Source organism: Heloderma suspectum, chromosome 2, assembly GCF_057233095.1.
Source record: "Heloderma suspectum isolate Gila_16-S chromosome 2, 16-S_ref, whole genome shotgun sequence".
In the NCBI taxonomy this organism is placed as follows: Eukaryota; Metazoa; Chordata; class Lepidosauria; order Squamata; family Helodermatidae; genus Heloderma; species Heloderma suspectum.
In genome coordinates, this window is record NC_139459.1 from 51,182,726 (window position 1) to 51,199,747 (window position 17,022).

Sequence of the window (17,022 nt, forward strand, 5' to 3'; positions counted from 1 at the left end):
CATCCTGATATTCTTATAGGTACCAAAATAATATTTTATCAACTATCAGAATAGCAGGAGTGTGGCTAGGAAGTGTGAGTCACTTTCATTTAAAGGCACACATTTGCCCACTTCTGAAAAGACCTTCCTTCCTTTACTACATGTCATGCTTTTCCTGTTTGCTTCATCTGAATGTGTGTAAAAACAAAATCAGCTTGCATTTCTGGAAATCAGAGGAGGCCAATTTAATTCATTAATAAACGCCTCATTGGGTCAAAATCAGTATAATCTTTAGCATGATGATGAAGCAAACATTTGGTTTAATGAGAAACAGAAGTATGTGAACCCAGGGTTGAGTAGTTCCTTTAGAGTTCTGACTGGTTATGATTGAAACCCAGAGCGGATTCCCCACCCTAGTGACACTGGAGCCACCAGCCTCCACTGTTTAACATCATAGAATCGTAGAGTTGGAGGAGGTTTCGTAGGCCATCTAGTCCAACCTCCTGCTGATGGAAAGAAATCCACAGCTAGAGCATCTCCAACAGATGTCTAGCCTCTGCTTCAAGACCTCTGGCAACCCCCCACCCCTTTAGCTAATCAGTTCCATTGTCAAATTGCTCTTATGATCAAGACGTTGCTCTTATGATCTTCCCTCCTGTAACTTAAACACATTAGATCTCGTCCTGCCCTCTAGGGCAGCAAGGAACAAGTCTCTTCTCTCTTCTGTGCAACAGCCCTTCAGGTATTTGAAGAGTGCCACTGTGTCCCCTGCTCAGTCTTCTCTCCTCCAGGTTAAACATACCTGGTCCCTTCAACATTTCCACATACGGCTTATTTTCTAGACCACTGACAACCTGCTTTGCCCTCCTCCCAATATCCAGTTCACATGTCCTACTGCCAAGCCAACTATCCCCATGCTATACCTGTATATTTTATTTTTATTGCCTAAATATAAAACTTTACATTTGTCTCTGTTGCATTTAATTTTGTTAGTTTTGGTCCAGTTTCCTGGTCTATCAAGGTCATTTTGAATGTCATTCCTGTCTTCTGAGGTGTTAGCCAGCTTTGTGTCATCTGCTAATTTCATCAGGATCCCCTCTACCCCTTCATCAAAGTCATCAAGACTGAGGAAGAGTCCTCTGGAACTCAAAAATTTGCTCATTACATTTGGCTTTCAGGTATTATACTGCAGCTACAGTTTGGACTTTTCTCATGGGCCAAAGTGACTGCCTACGTAGTTGTCTTTACATAGGGGTTACTAATTTCCTCCCTCTCTCTGGTGCCATAAAACTGCAGAAATGTTAAGGCACCAAAAAATGCCACAGTGGCACCAAACTCCTGAACTATTAGATATTTCATCCATGAAGTACTCCCCCGCCCCCCGATTCCTGGAAGCTATTTGGAAGCTCACCCCCAACCAGTTCCCACTGCTGGCAGTAAGAATTGGGCCCCTATGGGAAAATGTAGGCCTTCTTGGGTAGGTGGGTGACCCTCGCTTCTTGCAAGGTGGCTGCTGCTGCTCCCTCATTCACCTGCCTGTACCAGTGGCACAGGCTTGTTATGGGGCTAAAATGCCACTTGTAGCTCCTTGAAAGAAGGGAGCTACATAAAAATATAGCAAACAAAACAGATGTATCTTATTATATTCACCTGAAGACATCAGAATCAACATCGCCACCTGCTGTTGCCCAGTTTGCTGGCATTTTCTCGCCAACATGAAAGGAAATGTTTCATTTGACGTCTACAACGTGAAGGCAAGCAAGCTCGAAGCTATTGCCGAGGGAAACAAAAGTCGAGCACAAATGATGTGCCAGGAACGCCAATGGAACAATGACTACACTCAAAAGCCCTTGTTGGCTGGTTGGCAGCAACTGCTGCAATGTGACTAATGCTTGGGAACAAAGGGAGTTAGAGCAGGAATCCTGCTGCAACTTCCCAGAAACCTTGTAGCAATACTGAGAGGAGCCCCCAGCCAACTGACCTTCACATGTTGGCAGGAAAGCGCCATTTGTACATGCCAGCAGCTGTCTTAGAAACTGCTTGCAGGAGGGATTAGTGCACCATGTCTTCCATTTTGCATCAGGCCTTGAAGGTCAGGCAGCTCTGACCACAACGGCATGGACGATAGTTGTAGGGGGAAGAACAAGCTTTCTACAGACCAGGCTTAATTTGGCTTGAAAAGCAATTTCCCCCCCCCTCACCAGGGGAACCCTGGGAAGTGTAGTTCTGGAAGTGAGGGGTCAAGGCTACAGAATTCTGACTGACAATACTCAGTGCGACAATACTCAGGCCCCAGTTGTGAAAGTTAGGATGGCACAAGTGTGGACCTGGGCCAAAATTTTGTAGTCAACAGGCTAAACACAATGCAACATGAGTTTCTCTTTTTCCCACCCTGGAGTGTCCCCCTACCTCCAGAGAAGATTTGGGGGATGCACCAAAGGCTGTAGGAGGGAGGGGGAATTCAATCCACTGGTGGCAGTGATGTAGTGAAGCCGGGGTGGTGAGTTAGTGGCAGTGGTGTAGTGGAGCCAGGACTCACAGGGATGCAGCTCCAGCACTTTTTTATATGCAGTGTGGAGGCTGGTGGCTCTGATGTCATGGGCGGTGAATCTGCTCTGGGTTTCAATCAGCACCAGTCAGAACTCTAATGGAGCTATCCAAGGTGCTGAAGCTATCCACACTGCCACTACACCACCTTGGATAGTGGTTCTGCGCTTTAGAGTTCTGACTGGTTCTGACTGAAAGCCAGAGCAGATTCACCAGCCCATGACATCGGAGCCACCAGCCTCCACTGATTAGCAGGAATGCTGATATCATCTGCCATCTCCACCTCAGACTTGCTTGTTCCCTCTGAGCTTAGCTGCAATCCTGCAACAGGGGCAGTGGGGGGATGTTTTTTCCCAGCAAGAATATTTTGTTCCCTCTTGTAATGCAAATTCCTTTGGCGTAGATGTGTCTTGAATGGGGAATTAAGACCCAATAGCTTTATAAAAGACCTGCTTCTGTTGGATCAACCCAGCTGCCTACATATTTGGACTCTCCTTGGGGGGGGTTTCTATGGGAACCATCATGATGGATGCCTGCACTTCAGAATTTACCATTACAGCACTGGTCAGCAGTGCCCATTTTGCTGGTGGAAGGACACTACTAAATACAGCTCAGTGTATCCCCAGCCCCTCACTGTTAGGGCCAAGGTGCAAAAAGTGCAACCTATGGGCAGCATGTGACCCACCAACTCATTTCTGGTAGCCTGCCAGACCCCCCTACACATACCACCAGAACAGCACTGCCTATTCCTTCCTTATCCATAATCCCTGGTGAGAGATCAGAAATAAGGAAGGGGTTTCCTTGATATCATTAGCAAAGGAATCCCTTCCCTTATCTCCAATTTCTCACCAGGAATTGGAGATAAGAAAGTCTCCACCCACCACCTATCACTCATTTTCAACACAAGAGCCAAATTTGGCCCAGGTCAGGCAGGGGCTGCAATTTGGGCCTGTTGTTTCTCTACTCAATGGTTTCCAACTTTGGGTCCCCATATGTTGTTGGACTACTATTCCCATCATCCCCAAGCATCCCTTCCTGCCAGCTGGGGGTGATAGGGGCTGTAGTCCAACAACATCTGGGGACCCAAATTTGGGAACCACCTTTGATTCACTCTTTCTCTCTAAAGCCCCACTGCCCCTAAATTACCCGGAAGCCAGTGCTGAGTGATGGGAAAAATTCTGTCCTTAATCAATATACGCAATAATAACTGCTGTTCAGCTGTCCTCAGGATGGATTGCTGCTTGTCTGAGGTCAGTAACTACATCAATCAAAAGCTTAGATTGTTATGTAAATTCCTCCCTATTTTGCAGTATTTTAATTGTTGTTATTATTATTACCGAAGGAAAAAGATAAATTTTATTAGAAAGGGTATTCAGTCTCATTGTAATTTGCGTGTGAATTCACAGTGAAATGTATTTATTTGGAAAGCAGGAGAGGCTGAAAGGGACTATTTTGCAATATGAGAAGGGTGCGTATACAATAGAGCATACCGGAAAAGGGTGTGCATGCAATAAACTTGTCTTTAGGATGCTTAATTCATGCTTGCTGGTTTTATCGTGTAGTTGATTGTTTGACTTATAATTTATAATTGTGTTGTAGTTTTATCATTGTAAACCATCTGGATATGTTGTACAAGACAGGCAGTATACAAATATTTTTAAACAACTAAGGGTGCTTGTCTAAACATGCATAGGATTGCCCCCTAAATAAATACAATTATCCTCTGTGCACAGCTGCTGCACAACATCCACTCATTTGAGTGGAGGTTGCATAGGAACTCTGTGCAAGCCCCATTGAAATGAAGGCTGCTAATATCTGTTACGACCAGGAGAGGGAAGCATGCTCACAGCCTTGGGCAGGGCCCCCCAGCCCTGCCTGCAATTAATGGAGCACAGCAGAGCACAGGGTCAGTGAGGCTGGAGATCCAGTGCCAGAACATCTAAAAGCAAGGGGAAGAAGCTGGAAATAATGAGTAGCTCTTTCCTCACTGTCCATGCCACCATCACTACAACCACCAGCACCACTACCACTCTTCCCAGTTTCCATTTAAAATGTAAAAACAGATATGTGAATTGCATCCACACATTTCACTTACCTCCTAGTTTGGCCCTTGAAGGAACTAGCCTTGTGTAAAACAGCACCCCGCTCCTACAAACCTTCTTTCATTAATAGTTAGGCACTCCGAGAGGTATGGCAGATGCAATCTAGTTTCAATAAATGGAATGCCCTTCCAACCAAGATCAGACATGCACCTACATAACTTTGTTTTCAGCATTTGCTGAAGACTTTTCCTTTGGGGCAGGCATTTCCTGACTAATGACTTAATTCTAGCCACTGTTTTAGTGATTTTCTGCTTTTTATTGTAAATGTGTTGTCTTTTAATTTGTTGTACACTTGATATCTTTCGATGTGGAGTGGTTTATTAATTCTAAAATAAATAAATAAACAAACAAACTTATGCATATTTAGGCAGAAAAAAGTCTCCCAGAATACCGCCTAGGTCATCCTGGGGAACAGCCTAGGTCACCATGGTTGATGACTTACATCAGGGAATGGATGTGAGGGGAGTGCAGGCCTGTTGGTGCTTCTGGACCTCTCAGTGTGTTTCGATACCATCTACCATGGTATCCTTCTGGATCATTTATCTGGATTGGGCTTGGGAGGCACAGTTTTAAAGTGGTTCTGGTCCTTCCTAGGAGAGCGATCTCAGAGGGTGGCTCTGGGGGACTCCTGTTTCACCCACAGCTGTTAGTCTGCTGGGTGCTGCAAGGTTCTATCTTGTCCCCCATGCTTTTTAACATGTACATGAAACCGCTGGGGGAAGTCATCAGGAGGTTTGGGCTGAAATGTCATCAGTATGTGGATGATACTCAATTCTGCCTCCTGTTTCCATCTGCACATCCCAGGGAGGCTGTGGAACTCTTGAACCAGTGTCTGGAGGCTGGATGGGGGTGAACAATCTGAAATTTAATCCAGACAAGATGGAGGTACTGTGGGTTGGGAAACTAACTACTTCAGATAGAGGTTTATAACTGGTCTTAGATGGGGTTGCACTCCCCCTAAAAGACCAACTGTGCAGTCTGGGAGTCCTCCTGCACTCAGTGCTAACTGGGGAAGACCAGATGGCTACAGTGTCCAGAAGGGCATTTTACCAGCTTAGGCTGATACACCAGCTGGGGCCCTATCTTGAGAGAGGATGGACCTTGCCTCAGTTATCCATGCACTAGTGATGTCCAGGCTGGAGTACTGTAATGCACTATATGTGGGGCTGCCTTTGAAGACATTCAGAAACTTCAGCTGGTGCAGAATGCACCGCCCAAGTGTTGGTAGGGGCAAGGCAATTTTATCATATAATGCCTATACTGCAACAGCTGGTTACCAGTGTGTTTCTGACTCTGAGCCCGATTTAGAGTTCTAGTTTTGACCTTTAAAGCTTTAAACTGTTTGGGACCAAGTTATCTGAAGTACCACCTTCACCTGTATCAGCCTGCCCACACTTTAAGATCAGAAAGAGAGGATCTTCTCATTTACCCACCCATGAGAGCAGTGAGGTGGGTGACCTCATGTGAGAGGGCCTTCTCTGCAATGGCCACACACCTTTGGAACAAGTTGCCGTTGGAGGTCTGCCATGCTCTGTCATTGCAGGCTTTAAGAAGGCCTTGAAAACCTATTGTTTTACCTTGGCCTTCTCTTGATATGATTACCATTGTTGCTGCTATTGTCATTGTTGTTGCTGCTGGTTTTATTATTGCCTCTTTTTTTGCTTTTATTGCTATTTATTGTGCTTATGTTTTTATCACCTTTCATATTTTAACTGTTTTTATGTATTTTATTCTGTAAGCTGCCTTGGGAGGGCTTCTGCCCAGAAAGGTGGCCAAGAAATATTATAAAGAAAGAAAGAAATAGCGTTGTGCCCTAAATAAAACAAGCTTTGGCCTTATTAATCCCTCGACTCAAGACAGGCCGTCATGTCTTCCTTGTTTCAGGGGTGCTTCGAGGTTAGGCTTTTATCATGCAATTGGCCTGCCTCATTCATTGAACTTAATGAGGAGAGGGAGTGTTCAGCTATCATTGTCTCCCATGTTTTCTCACTGCTTCTTTCATCCTTTTTCTTACCACAAAGAAACCCTGTTAAGGAGAAGTGGAACAGCTGCACAGTATCTTTTGAGTGATCGAGCTGGGAGCCATCCATCTGGAAGCACCCCAGAGTATATAATGTAATGTGCCTTTTTTCTTCATGGCAATCTAGTATTTAGATTAGCGATGGGAAATGATTTTTGGCCTGAGGGCCAAATTGGCCCTGGGCTAGGATGTTGGAGGCCATATGCCAGCAGTTGGTGGGGCACTGCCCAAAGTAGGTAGAACCATTGCTGGCATGCATCCCCCCTGTACACACACACACACACACACAAACAGAGAGAGAAAGACATATTCACACAGACACCTCATTTACCTGCATTCCGTTCACTCTTTCTCTCTGTCACACCCACACGTACTATCCACACACAGAGAGACACACACCCTGCCTCCTCAGCTGATCCATGCCGATCAGCTGAGGGGAATAGCATTTTCCCTGCTCAGTGCTGAGTGAGGCTTAATGTTGAGAGAGGCTGCAGATCAGAGAGGAAAGCTTTTCCCTGTGCCAACACTGAAACCACCTCTCTCAGTACTGTGGCAAGGCTGCAGCAGGTCAGAAATAAGCCCTTTCTCCTCTCTAGCGCTCAGCAGGAAAAGGGCATATTTCTGATCTACAGCAGAGGTTCCAAAAGAAGCTCTTTCAGCACTGGGGCAGGGAAAAGGTCTTATGTCTGAAGTGCAGCAGATCGCAGATAAGACCTTTCCCCTCGCTCAGTGCTGAGCAGAGGAAAGCACTTCTCTCCAATCCACTGTTGATTAGAGATTAGGCCTTTTGCCGGGCGAGAAGATGCAGGGACTGGGAGAGAAGCTGGTGGGCCAGATGGGAAACCCCAGAGAGACATTTTCTAGCCCATGAGCCTGAGGTCCCCATCCCTGATTTAGATGGAGCAGAGGGGAATATATTGTACTCTCACTGGCCAACTTCCAGCAATCTAGCTGGGTGGGGGTCCTCCCTGCCCCACTGCACAGGTTATACGTCCATTTATCATGTTCAGTTATCCTAAACAATGCTTCTGACCGGAGATTGCTGGTGCTTATCAAAGGGGACCATCTCCCCATCATGGAGGTGTATGATATGTGGTAGCCCACAGCTTATTTAGGGGTGCCGAGTCACATAAACTCCAGTTCCTTGTGCAGCTTTGTGTCAAACAAGGTCCTGGGAAGAAAGGACTATGAATCAGCCTCATACAAGATAATGAATTTCACATCCACAGGGTGGAGATGCCATTTCAGTTTACCGCAAGAGGATGATAGCCAAAGAGACTTCAGGGGAGGAAATATTCAAAGTAAGATTCAAGAGGCTGCTTATGGCTATACTCAAAATTACACTGCATATATATATATATATATATATATATATATATATATATTTGTGCTTATTTTCTTTTTTATATACTTCAGCAATGTTATCAACATAAGTCAGTCACATCCTCTGCCCTTACAACATGATTTATGCCTTGACTATGCATAGCTAGTACATAGTCTCATTTAATTATTTATCACAGCCCTATTTACACTGATATGGGAGGAAGTGCCATTGAATGCAATAGGATTTGCTTTTGAGCAGACATGCATAGGCCTGTACTATTAGTGAGTAGGTCTGATCAAAGACATTGGTCAAGGATGGCGGAGAAATGTGTGTTCCTGCAGTTGTTAATGGACTGCAACTCCCATCAACCCTAGCCAGCAGAGCCAATGGTGGGAGATGATGTGAACTGCAGTCCAGCCACATCTGGAGGGCCACACACTCCCCATCCCTGGCAAAGGGGCCACTAAGCTAGAAATAATCACAGGTGATGTGAAAGATGTGCTGGTGATGAAGCACCATGGATAGCTCCTTTAGAGTTCTGACTGCTTCTGACTGAGACTCTGAGCAGATTCGCTGCCCCACTGACATCAGAGCCACCAGCCTTCACTGGTGGTGGGCTTCTCCTCCCCTCCCTGCTCTAAGCCTTTTTAAACATCTCAGCCACCGGCATTAACTACCATTTCTCAAATTTGCTGAAGAGAAAAATAGAAACTATTTTTAATCTCACTAGTAGAGGAGTGAATATTATCCTAAAATAGAAAGGAGTGTGTCTATCTGGCAAAAAAAGTGACAGTCTAATGCTGCCAACCAAGTGTGAAACTGAGAACACAATAAGAACAACATGTAGATATTTTTACATCCACATTGCTTTGGGCTTTGATTGCCATTTAATATGGGGAAAGCAAAATATTTATTTATTTTGTCAAGTCAACAGGTTTAGACTGATCCTACACACACTTAGCCTGGGAGCTAGTCCCACTGAACACAATAGGATTTCCTTTTGAATAAACATGCATAGGATGTCAGCCCAGATACTAGAGCCCTGCTAACAGTATGATAATGTCTGAGGTACTCCATTTCTGAAACTAAGAAGTCCTAAATAGGAGACTGCCTGGTAACCCCATGCACATCCTTTCATTCTCTTACAGATCAGGAAATGAAGGGGTGATGGAACATGGAAACAGAGTGATCATAAAAATGCTATTCAAAGTGAAGGAGATTTGGCAACATCACTCAGGTGTCTGATATGATACCATCTTATCACAAACTCTACTATACATTTTACCACACATCTGCACTTGATGTGCAGTAAAATCACCCTTACCACTTGGTAGGATGATACAGATGATCAAGCAACTCAGGGTGAGTAAGCCCAGTGTATTTTGGTCATATGTATGTACTTACTGTATAGATCCAGACAGAGCTTGAGGATTTGAGTAGGGGGGGGGGAGAGGGAGAAAAAGAAAGAGAGGGGGATCAAATCCCCACTACGATATGTGTAGCACAGCTGTTGTATAAATGGAAGACGAGTAAGCTATCACCAGAGCTATAGTTTCTGTGTTTAGTTGGTGTATTGGTCATGGAAATGTCAACTCTTTGAGAAATGGGGTTTCTGTGTTTCCCAGAATGTTGTACTTCACTCCTCATGGCAGTGGAGGACTTCCTCACCTTCATGCACTGAATCATGTAATCAATCCTTGAGTGCAAACAACTCACAGCAATTTCAACACCAATTTTAAAATTACCAGCGGTTAGCTTAATGTTGAGCCTCATGTGGCGCAGAGTGGTAGGCGGCAGTATTGCAACCGAAACTCTCCCCACGACCTGAGTTCGATCCCAGCGGAAGCTGGATCTCAGGTAGCCGGCTCAGGTCGACTCAGCCTACCATCCTTCCGAGGTCGGTAAAATGAGTACCCAGCTTGCTGGGGGAAAGGTAGTCACGACTGGGGAAGGCAATGGCAAACCACCCTGCTACAGTCTGCCATGAAAACGTCAGCGTAAGCTGCGTCCCTCCAGGGGTCAGTAATGACCCGGTGCTTGCACAGGAGGAACCTTTCCTTTCCTAGCTTAACGTTTCTCCTGGATAAACTGGTGAAGAACAGTATTAAAGATACAATGATCAAGCATATAGAACAGCAAGTCTTGATGAAGAAGAATCAGCATGGCTTCTGCAAAGTTAAATCTTTTCTCACTAACCTTGAGGGCTCTTTGAGAATGTCAATAAGCCTGTGGATAGGGGTGAACTGCTAAACCAGGGGTGGGCAACATTTTCACCCTTGGGCTGCAGACTCTCCACTGCTGGCTGGGGAATGCTGGGATTTGTAAGCCTTTTTTCTGACTAAACACATGCATAAGATTGCGCCCTTCGGTGATTTTTTTCTTTTTGGCGGAATCATATTAAATTAGTAGCCCCTCCTGAGAGAGTAAAATGTGTCAGATTACAGACAATTAGTTGCAGCAGGGTGTATGGCACCTTTAAAGTTGGGTTTGTGGGGGGAGAACTTAACTTGATATCTCTGCCTCTCCCCAGAAACTGCTAGGGGGGCAACTTGAGCTTGATCATGCTCCTGCTTAATCTTTGATAGAGTGGATGACACTTTATTGGAATTTGCAAGTGTATACTAATATAGTGCTTGTGCATACTGTAACGCTGTGTGTGTAACACAGTCACACAGCACAAACACACACACAACAAAGAGCAGACACGGAGTCAGACAGATACTATACCAGTACTCAGAGACACACAGACCTACAAATATTTGATATTGAAACAATTTGCACTGCAACTAGGTGTAACTAGGACAGACAGAAACAACAGGAGGAGCAAATCAGAACTGCGATGCAAGGGACTGGATTTCAGGAAAGGGTTTTAGAAAAGTATTGGAATAAGAAGGTCACACAAGCAAAGCACAGCCGCCACCAACTCCACAACTCTTTCAACATTGCTGCTCCTAGAAAAGTCAACTTTTTATTGTGTTCTCAGTTTGAATGAACTTGAGCACTTAATTTCAGACCTCACACTGAGAGCTGACATATGATGAACTGATTTTATTATAATTGCCTTGTGAAATAATTATTCATCAATTGCTTATTCCATCGTGTCCTGTGGGGCCAACCATATTTGGTTAATCACTCACAACACTTGGTAAGGTAAAGTAAATGTAAGTACACAGTTGCTTTGAATGTGCATGCTGTGGAGTAGCACGCATACAAAGTACCATTGACTTCAGTGTGATACATGCATATCTGAATCTGCCCTGAGAGTTGAGTGCTCATAGAAACATTTGACAATGATAGCTGAACCTATGCAAATTACGTCTTCATAGAATTGTTATTCCAAAGAACACTAATCATTTCACCACCACCACCCCACACACACCAAGATGCCATTGTCTCACTTGCTTATTATTCTCGGGAATGTTATTACCCGCTAGATCAGTGACGCAAGGCACCTGCAAAAGCTAGATTGAATTAACTATGAAAGGCTTAAATCATCCAATGATGTCTCACCATGGTCTGTGTCATTGTGTTGGGTGACAGCACAGCCTTCTTACTGAAAAAGATACTGCAGACACTGCCAAGGAGGGAGCGCCACATACACGCTGTCCCTGTCAAGGAACTGGTAGGGTGGGAGGAAGGCATCCCTTACACAGGGCATATACTGTAACTATTTCACATTTATATTTTCCATATTAATTTTGCTTTCATGTGTGTAGTTTTGGTTCAAGAAGTCCTAGCTTTGTAGTTTTCAACTTATTCATTTTTGGGCAAATCAGCTGTAGACATTTAACCAGCTCATTAGCTACCTAATCATAACAAACAGACTATCATCTTTTAAAGTAATACTTTATGGATCCTTAATGGAAACATCAGATTGATTTAATAAGGCATACGTCCAACTGTTTTGTGTGACTGTTCAGCCAACTTTATAGAAGCCACCAATAAAGTATAAGCGGGCCAAGGTTCTTCAGACCAGAAATCGAATCTGGTATCATTGGTTACTGTCACTTGTTCAATATTGTTCAAGTAACTGCCAGTTTCCTGTAGCTCCTGTCTCTGACATTTATTGTAAATATGCACCTCTGCCAGGGTGGAGAACCTCAGGCCCAGGGACTCAGTCTGCCCCTCCATGGTTCCCCAGAAGGCTACGCACCTTTTCCCCAACCACCAATCTATTGGTGGTTTCCCAGCTTTTGTGCAGTTCCCAACGCACACCCCTATTCGTGGAGCATCTCTACACCAGCCTAAAATCTTGCATTTAAAATGGGGCTTTCTGCTTCCATTTTAAATGCAAGATCACAATGGACTGCCTTTACATGCACTTCCTTTCCCCCTCCCCTTTCCCCCTCCTTCTCCCCCTTATCTGAATCTTCCATATGCAGCTGCTAGATGGCGCTGTGGTCTAGCTCCTCTTTTGTGCCTTTTTTCCTTTTTTACCAAGGGAAGTCAAGTGGAACACAAGCGGGGTAATTTGATAGCTCATTGTCTCCAATCTATTTAAAAATGGAATAAAGGTCATTTAGTGCGGGAGACACCCTGGAGATTAACGGCGTCATCTAAAGGGCCTGCAAACTTCCATGAGTGAGCAATCTCAATCGCAGGATAAAAGCTCTGTGTAAAGAAGCCCTAAAAAGTAGAAATGCCTCCACAAAGGCTTAGCTAGTGGCAGCAAGAGCCATTAATAAATAAATAAAATTAAATAAATACAAATTAAGCTCAAAGATTCTTGTCTTTTTTTCTCTGCCTTTTTTGCCTCCAGTGACTGCCACTGGAAGAAGTGGCCGTGAGAGCTTCTCTGAAATGGAATTCAACCCTTGGGCTGAAAGAGTTTCAGCACCGCTGACCATATAATAAGACTTGGATTTTTGGGGTTGGATCCAGACTAAGTTAGTTCCCATTGCAATAGGGGAGACTTAAGTTAGTCACGACTAACTCCCAGTGATTTCAATGGGAACTAAATGTGACTCACTTAGTCTGGATATATGACACTTTTTAATTATTTATGGTGGCATGTTTTTCATTAAAATACTCTGGGCCATATGATAAAGCTATCCTTTGTGCATTGTCCTTTTTTAAGTCAGTAAATTATAATGGTGCTGCACAGTGCCAATCTGAGTGAGCTGATGTGAAACCTGAAACATGTATTTGGGTAAATGAAATTATTGGAGCAATATTCTGAACCATCAAATGATCTCTTGGATCATTTCATATTTTCCCATAAGCATTCATAGAATAACTATTTAGCAATTCTAGGTTTGGTTGCTGTACTTCTATATCTGAAGAACATTGTTAAAGCTATCTCAATAGCAGCCACCCACAAACCCATCTTTTCTTAATTTCATCATGGAAGACACTGTTAGGCATAGAAGACAATAATAACAATATAAAGGCTATACTAGAACTTAATTAATTATAGGGCACTTCAATCATATTATCAAGGCAGGAACTTAACACAAGAGTAGTAATTTTAGGAATTGGACACATGTGTAATGCAGAACAAGCTCATAAACTGCTTTTTAGAACAGCTAGCTATAAGGCTGCCAAGCATGCTTTCTTTAAGCAGTAGCCTTCATTTATATGGCCAAAGTTTTTGAACATATTTAAATTAGTTTCAGAGCTCCTTAATCTTCATGGATTAATCTTCATGGCACTCAACCCCAACATTTTGGAAATTATAATTCTGTGAGTTGCCCTGTGATTGCAGGGGCAAAGGGAAGGATGTTCCTTCCCCCAATCACTTCACAAAGGAAGAAATGCTACTGGGAGGTCATTCCCTTCCCTACTAGCAAGAATACCAGCAAGATCAGCCTTGTACCATTCTGTGGTTCTTTGGGGCTCAGCAGAGGAAGCTGGTAGTGTCTGATGGCAGTCAGATCAAGGCAGAAATAAAATAGGACCTTGGAGAGCTCCAAGTAGGTCCTGCTGGCTGGAACTCTCATTAGAACAATAGGAGGATGTTGTCTCAGCAGGAAGCTAAAGCCAACCGAGGCCTTATGTAGGCTGACAAGACCTGTGCTATGGTCATCTCCACTCTTCCTAGAGGAGCTTACAAGAGCATTCAAGGGCCCTCCCCTGATTTTGTAGCCTGAGACTTCTGTGATGCTGGGGAGATGAAGGTTTTGCTGGGCCACTCATCCTCTGAACCAGAGGATGAGGCAGGGCTGAGTCCTCTGGCTGGGGGAGCCCTGAATAAAGCATTGCCACCTACCCCCAAAGAGATAGCCTCCACCTTTCCATCAGAATCCTCTGCTGCACACTGGAAAGTCTGAGGGTTGGAGGACATGGCAAGCCTACCTCCAGCCATTCGCCAAAGGAACAGCTGATGGGGAGAAGCAGGAAGGCTTCTTCTTTCCTGATAGAACTCAGTTCAAGTGCCCTGTGGCTGCAGAAGCAAGTGGACCTTCTGTCCCCAAATCTGTATAAGACCATTTCTAGTACAACTTCATTTTCATATAAAAAGTAAGCTAAATGTTTGACTAGAGGCTATGCTTTCAGTCTTACTTCTTTGTGATCCTTTTTGGATAATCTCACACATTTCAGATGTGAAAAAGCTGTTTCAAAGCTGTGTAATGTCAAGGGATGCTTGTAAATCATGGTAAACACAGCCATTCTAGCTACACTAAACTTAGCAGGCCTGAGAAAGGAGTGTGTGTTGTTTGTCCTGCACACACTGATACATGGAAGTTGGCATTTAAAGGATTTATTCTCAAGGCCACTTAATGCTGATTTTCAGCCTTTGTGAGTTTTACTCATTATGGAGTGTTTATTTATTTATTTATTTATTTATTATTTATTATTGCATTTATATCCCGCCTTTTTTCCTCTTGCAAGGAACCCAAGGCAGCTTACATTATCCTCCTCCTCTCCATTGTATCCTCACAACAACAACCCTGTGAGGTAGGTTGGGCTGAGAGTCTGTGACTGGCCCAAAGTCACCCAGTGAGCTTCCATGGCCAAGTGGGGACTAGAACCTGGATCTCCCGGCTCCCGGTCCGTCACTCTCACCACTACACTACACTGGCTCTCTGGTTTAGTATTTAAAGGATGGCCTTTCATCACCATTTCAATGTACACTTATATTTGAAACTGGAATTCTACTTCTTACAAGTGAGTGTGAGTACAGAACAAGAAAGTACTGTTATTATGGATTAATTAAAGCATAGTACAAGTGTGACCATGTGTATGTGGTATAAGAGGAGTCCTCTTGCCACTTAAAAGTCACAGGGAAAAGATTTTGATGCCAAAGCAACTAAACTTTATGAACTGCCATCAGAGTATAACTGGACTGCTTGCAGTCCTCAGTGTCAGAATGAGTGCAAACACACATACATACACACACACATCATTGTTTCACAGTGTCACCAGGGGCAGTTCAAGACATCAGAGAGGTGTGCCCCTGGAATCCTTGCAATATCACACAGGATGCAAGAGTGCAACTCTTGGATCCTGTGCAGCTCTGAGGACACAAATCCTGAATCCACACAGCTTCATTGATGCCCCTAATAATTTTAACATCCATCCCAAGTGACCACTTAGACACTTATGTATTGAGGCCAGTGGCACCCGGCACCACCAAAGTGTCCCTCATTTCCTAAAATGTTACTGGTAGCTGTACTTGGTGGCAGGAAAGTCCTGATAGAGTAGGGCAGAGGAAACTATGTCCTTCCAGATGTTGTTGGACTGTAAGTCCCATCAGCTCCAACTAGCCTGGCGAATATTGTGGGATGATGCAAGTAGTGGTTCATCAGTATCTGGAAGGCCACATGTTCCCCAGCCCTATGATAGAGCATCAGGTTAATTTGAGGACAATCTCTATCCAAGCAAGAGCACCAATACCCCTCCAAATCTCTAACTTATCTAGGCAAATTCTGATGAATCCCTTGCTGAGGTTTCAGTACTGCCATTCAGATGCCTGCGCATGTATACATTTGTGCTGGTGAGAAGAACATGCAACCATCTGAACCAAAATGTCTGGATATGATCATTCCCAAACCTCTGGTAGTATTTAAACAAGGAAAAGACAACACTAAAAATGGGCCTTGTAACAGTGGTTTTATTAACAACCAAATAAAGGATTAAAAGACAATGGGACGTGATTGAAAAACATCTAAATGTATGAGCTAAATGAGCTTTCAGATCATTAGGACTCTTCCATTAGATACTCATTCTCACAAACTCTAGACCCTTATCACTTTAGCTATGCCTACCACCAACTCCACACAAAATATTCTCAATGATCTCAGTGATCTTATAAAATATTCATATTCTGAATGAGTTTAGCTTCAGTCTCAGTTGCATGAAGACGTCTCACCAGAAGTGAACTGTATATATAAACTGATGTAGGCATTGCTGTTGTTGTGAGGATCTCAGGTTGAAAGGCATCACCATATAGGAGTTTCACATGCATGCATGTTTGATGTCTTAGCGCTATACAGAATGTATGGAAAGTGGCGCCTAAAAATTGCTGATGTTGCAGAACATGTGAGCTACTTGGAGTTTCTGATGTCTGGCCAGATGCTTCTCAATCCCTTGCCAAGATCAACATAATGGCCATGTTATTTGCAGTGATTGCCTGAACCAAATTTTTGTATTGGGTTCCCAAAATGACCCCATGTGGATAAATACCCAAAGACACATCCATCAGCAGTGCCTTTTTCATGGGTAAAACTGTTGGTGAAATCATAGACATTGTTACTGATATGAAGAAGGCCCTTGCAAACCTTGAATATGTATACCGTTTCACCATCTCAAAAAAGAGTTGAAGAACTGGAATTTATACAGAGGAAGATTTGAGGCTAGCAACATTCCCTTCTCTTCTTTTTCAATAGATCTTTATGGCTCCCTGGAAGCTTAATTTGGCAACTCTGTTTAAAAAAACACTCCAATTTTTCCAGATGTTTTAAAACCTACTCCAGATCAACCCAATATGTCAAAAGAAGGCCTGCTTTTACACCACATGCATTTAGTAATCAAGAAGCAGACATGAAAGAACATGACCTGTGTTGATGAATGGGTGTAGGTGCTCAATCCAGATGCACTCACGGAGACTT